Source organism: Belonocnema kinseyi, chromosome 2 (genome assembly GCF_010883055.1).
Source record: "Belonocnema kinseyi isolate 2016_QV_RU_SX_M_011 chromosome 2, B_treatae_v1, whole genome shotgun sequence".
Lineage (NCBI taxonomy): Eukaryota > Metazoa > Arthropoda > Insecta > Hymenoptera > Cynipidae > Belonocnema > Belonocnema kinseyi.
The window spans coordinates 46,413,523-46,419,522 of NC_046658.1; positions in this window are offsets into that span (position 1 = coordinate 46,413,523).

Here is a 6,000-nt window from a genome sequence, read left to right on the forward strand (position 1 = left end):
AAGGTGATCTATGCAAAAGTGTGGACATTATCGACCCTCAATGGCAGAAATTCGATTTTTTCATAGTAGATTTGTAATTTACAGGTAATAAAAACAGTAATATATATTTAGTAAATTTACTCTAAAAGTTACTGAATTTAGTTTTCAGAAACTTAATTTCGTAAACTTCAGTAACCTTAGTAACGTAAATGTGTCAGAATTCTCCGAGAATTTCTAACAGAGTAGGTTAAAATCTAGGGAAAAGATTTTTAAAATATCTATGAAATTTAGAAAAAAAAACTGCTGTGACTTACCTTTAAAATGAGTATTCGCAAGAACTTTCAGGAATCCTTATTATTTACAGAATTATACCAATTCACCAGAAACATTGAAGTTTGACGGTTTTTGCAATTTAATTCTATGAAATTGAAACTTCAGAAACAGCTCAAAAAACAGACATGTAGATATTCTCCACTGGTAGTGTGTTTGCATAAGTTTAGAAAAAATTATGCATTTAATTTAAATGATTTACCATGAAAATTAGTACGAAAGTGGAGGTAAAAGTTTGTATTAATAATACACTGTACAAAAACAAACATTAGTTTCATGAACTGATATTTTTTAAAAATAAGTAATATAAATATTTCCTACGCCCCTGGCAGTGGGAATAATTTATTACAGCAGTATTTATTATCAATATTATCAAAGAAGTAATGAATGTGGACCCTACACCAGGCAATTATTTCTGGGTCAATTGACTATATTAGTTACACTTGCCGCTCACGAGAGACAACGAAAGCACAGAAAAAGATAATTTGATAATAGAAAATTATTTAATTGCTTTTAAACTTTATTTATGACACAGGAACTTTTTAATTTTTTTTGATTACCTCAAACATTAGAAGAGCTTCCTTTCAAAATTTGGAGCTAAGATCGAATCCTCTCCTATAATTTACTCTGTTAGCTAAAACTAAATAAATTTTTTAATTTTCATGGCACCTACATTTACAGAAAGTGACACGGCAGCCGCCTGATTTTCTTAACTCGTTTATGCTCTTTTTGTAACGAAATAGAAGAAGTCAAAGTTTACTGTCGTGTAATTGCCACTGTTGACCAAGTTTTTGTACCTTCATCTAACCGTAACTTTATGTATAATTGATCTATCATGATCCATGAATTAAGAATTTTTCACAATAAAATTATTATCATGAGAGTGAACCTTGTTACATTTGTTAGCGACTTTTTTATATTGAGTTAATCAAGATTTTTTGGAGAGGTCAACATTTTTTAATTTTTTTAGAAGAGCACCGCCCTCGATGACGTATACCTACATCAAGCTAAGGGGTCGGTCTTTGTACTTTCTCCACATTTGTGTATATCTATAGAATTTCTAACTGTAATTTGGTAATTATGAAATGATTGATGATTTGATTGATTCTTTAAGGGCGTCTTCGGTTTTAACGAAGACATTCTCATCACGTGTCGTGTCATTAGCGTTCGATTAAAATATGTTCAAAACGCAAATTGGTCTATGTTATGTTCAATTCTGTTATGTTAAATGTATGTTGTAATAATCTCTATGCCACGGATCTGAACGGCTCATTCAGATTTTCAGAATCAAGCATAATCATATTTTTCACGATTAGTTTAATATTTTATCCTTATTTTGCATTGAAATTTATTCGCAGCTACCCTGTCTGTCCGTAAACACACTAACTCTTAGAAAATATAACGGGTCAATTCGAGCTTGAGGGCACTTTTCTGCTGAGCTAAATTAATAAACGAGTTCACCAAACTTTCGATAATTTCAAGTTATGTTTTCGTTCAACACCAGAGATCGGTGTTTTTCAGTTAAAAATCATTCGAGTTCAAAGAAGGTAAAAAATTTGTGTCTAATGTTAGATTAAGCTGGCGTTCTTAACCGGAAATATAAATATAGATTTTTTTGGAAATTTACAATTTTTAAATACAGTGAAAATCTTCAATAGCCCCCCCCCCCCCTCCCATGTATAGCCTTTCTGGGAATTGACGCTGCGCCGCACGTAGGTATAACAGGAGCTGCGCGGGATGCGCGGGATCTGCGGCTGTCACTCAGGTGAGCAGTCAGACGTGAACAAACAAAAGCGGGTCAGGCTCTAATGAGTTAGATGCCACCCACCGTCAGCCCCGAAATCGAGGCTATATAAGAGTTTCACTGTAGTTTAATATTATGCATTCGGTTATTTGGAACAAAAATAATTTTCCCAATTTGTGATAATTTTCTGTTCGTTTATGTTAGTATTTTTAGGCGGAAATTGGTATTCTTAAATTAAATTCGCAACTTTTGTGAAATTTTTGGACATATTTACGTTTTATATTAGAAATCGGTACTTTCAGTAAAAAATGATTAAAGTTGAAGAATGACTTTTGTTTACAATATAAGGCTATGTTAATATTTTTCCCCAGAAATCCGTAACAAAGAATATGTAAAATATTATTATGTTATGAAAAATTGATATTTTTTAGTTAAAGTTCAACAATTTGATGGTCTACATATGTTCCAAAAAGCTTACATATTAATTCTGAAGTTATGGTATCAACTTTCATCAATTATCAAAAATTTGGTCCTCGCTTTTATTTCCATTTTTTTTTAATTTTATTATTTGCCTCTACCCTTTTATTTAAATAAAGGAAAAATTTCTCATTCCGGGCCATGCCATCGAATTCAAGAAAAGGCCTTCTAGGAAGTAGCTCATTTCAAACACCTATAAAGCTAACCCTATTTGTACACTTGACTTGCGGGAACTCTACGCACTATTTGAAGTGCCTACTGGTAATCGTGTAAAATGCATGCTCGTTATTTGCGATCCGTAACTGTATATGGTTACCAACCCAGTCGAGCAAAGTATCCTTAGGACTTGAGAAAGTACTCCAGGTATTTGCAAATTGATCAATCTTTAGTGTGCTCAATGGAGGTGTTGAATTTACACATAGCTTACATAGTCCAGAATAAGGCCGACCGACGGGATGTAGCAAGAGCGACTTTGAAAATAACATTTTTTTCCGCAATCATTTTAATTCTTCTTCGCGTAAAATAATCTTTTATATCAGCCAAATAGTGCAATAAAACAAAATTTTAAAATGTACATGGTAAAGAAAATTTATATTGAAAAATTTATTAAATAACTGAGGCTTCACAATCGGGACAAGAGAAATGGCAACCTCTCGGTATTGTCATTGTCTACTCTACCTATTTCACTTTCAAATTAAAATTGGGAAGAAAGTCAAATTTATGATTCGTCAGAGTTATTATACTTTTTCTTCAATTGTCAAAACTTTTAATTTAGTTAAAAACAATTTCGATTCCAATGAAATGCAATAACGGATATATCAGTTTCAATAAAGATAATATATCTTCAATCGCAGATGGTAATAACCTACTACTCAATATGAACTACCAACATAAATATCATAAAAACATAATGAAAAGCTCATACAAGTTACTGAAATCTCAATTAAACCGAATAGTAGCTCGACATGCAGATGATCGGTTTCAAACTTTATGTAAGAAGCCAATTACTACATACAAACGATTCGAGTCTCTCCGGTATCGTGAAATAACCGTGACAAAACTTTAATTTACCGTACGGCCAATAACCATTTCAAGCATGAAAAAAAGGTAGTTGACAAAATGGCACTGGGGCTCTGAACATAAGTCAAAATGCTTATTTTGTGGAGTAACTCATATGAAATAATTAGTCGCAGTACCAAGTAGCAGCATCGTTTCTTTATTCACAGCCTTTGGCTGAAATTGCTAAAACGATAATTATTACTTTTCTCTTTCTGAAACTTTTCTTGCAAAAGATGAATGTGTATATATGTGTACAGCAAATGTATATAACTGTATAAATACCTACGCAGAGGTAATAATGTTCAAGGAGTGACTATTCTCAATTTTGCAATAACAATACGAACGACGGCAGCGAGAAAAATAGTGACCATGACCAATTCTCAACGATTTGTCTCGCCATGCGCATTATCGGACGATTACTGATCGATCGGGGAATTGACGTGCTTGATCGGATTAAGATTGAAGTGAGAGTTGTTTATAGCCTTAGAAGAATAAATGTATACTCAGAAAATAAATGAGTCTGAAAATTTGATTTTAATTAATTTTATTTCACTATGCGCTTTGTAGTTAAGATTAATGGTTGGATATTTGTGCTTTTTTTCTTAGAAAAGCTTTGTAATTATTTATTTAAAGGGATCTTATGATCTAAAATTATCCAAAATTATGCTACTTATAAAAGTTAAAAATGATTTATTTCTGATAACTTCAATTCTGAAAATTTAAAATAAAAAAATGTCATCACTTGTTTCTAAATGGTTGTTTCAATTTTTAACGCTTTTATTTTTTTTCAAATTATGCAGGATGTTAGTTTAAAGTTGTTCCACTTTCATGGTGATCGTGAAAAGTTTTTTTGAAGCCAGTACTTTTAATTTTTTCAATGTTCAGGTTCGAATATTTGCAACTCAAATGTACGTTTACTCAGACTTTTTAACAATTTTGACTTGAATTTGTTTCAATATGCAAAACTTTCATTATTTTATGAATAGTTAAAAAAATTTAGCTCTAAAAGCTTTACGTATGAAATTTTCTTTTTCAGCTCTCCTCAGCCTTAAAAATGACCTCGAAGTGTAGATCAATTTTAAGAGAGAATCATTTTCAATATATTTTCATAATTAAAGGGAATTTGAAGAGATTAATGATCCTAGTTAATCACTTGTAATCCAAGATAATCCACTTTCAAGACCAAGAAATCAGCTTGTCATCGTGAATAATTATCTATTAACCCTACACTTTCCATTTGCAATCCGTAGTAATCCAGAGTTAAAGAAGGTGATTTTACACTTGCAGCTGATTTTTAGGGCCAATTGTCCAGCTCTCTCTTTCACCCCAAAAGCCTTTATTAAGCGTAAAATTCAATTATCCAGCATTCCTTGGCTCCCAACATTTTCCCTAAGTGTAAAATCCCCTTCTTCAGCTTTCGCTAGCTCAAAAATTACCACTAACAGTAAAATTCCCTTATCCAGCTCACCCTAGCCCCAAAAATGTTCTTGAAGTGTAGATACTTTTCAATTGAGATTATTTTCAACAGATTTAAATTATTTGAAAAATGTGAATGGATTTCGAAATATTTTAAAAATATTCGGTTATTCTGAAAGATTTCAAGGATTTGAGAGTTGACCAAAAAACCGACTGTCTGGGAATGGCATGAGCCGCTTACAATGTTGCTTGGAAACACATTTTGAGTTCATTCTTCGCAATTTTTTTTTGCATAAAATGAACGTTATGGGTATGTTTTTTTCAAAACAGCTGATTCTTTAATTTACAATGTATTTAGGCCTTTTTGTGTAAAAATAAATTTTTGCACAGATTGACTTGCTGTTATGGTGTCTTTAAATTTCCCCTTTAAAAAGGAATCTAAGGAATTGCAAGAGCTTTCAAAATTCGGGTAATTAACTTGCAATCCTAGATAATTCAATTATAATTTTAGGCGAACCATTTTTTATGTGGAGAAATCCACTTGAACCGCTGGCGACCAAAAGGGGACACGGCCGGATTCAGCCTGAGAAGAATTGTCCTGAGTGTCAATTTTAAAAATCTTTCTAATTTGAATTCTAAAGACTGATACTTGTAGATAATTTCAAGGCGCATCTTTTTTTCTTTTTGCAAAAATGTGTTTAAGTCTTCTGAAACTATCTAAGAAAGAAAAACGAGAATATTGTAATAAACAAAAAAGTTATTAATTTTTTTTTGAGGCAATGAAAAAATTATGAATTTTAACCTTCAAGCGCCTCGTTTAGCGAACGAATTTTAAGCTACGGAAAGCTTTCAGTGAGAAAGTTGTTCATTAGGATTCAAAGAAGTTTTCTGGAAAGTTTTAGATCAATTGGATTAATAGTTCAAAAATTATGTATGTTTTAAAATCCAAGCGGTAATCTTGACGCTGCCCAAAAACGTGCCTGGCCGGCTACGTA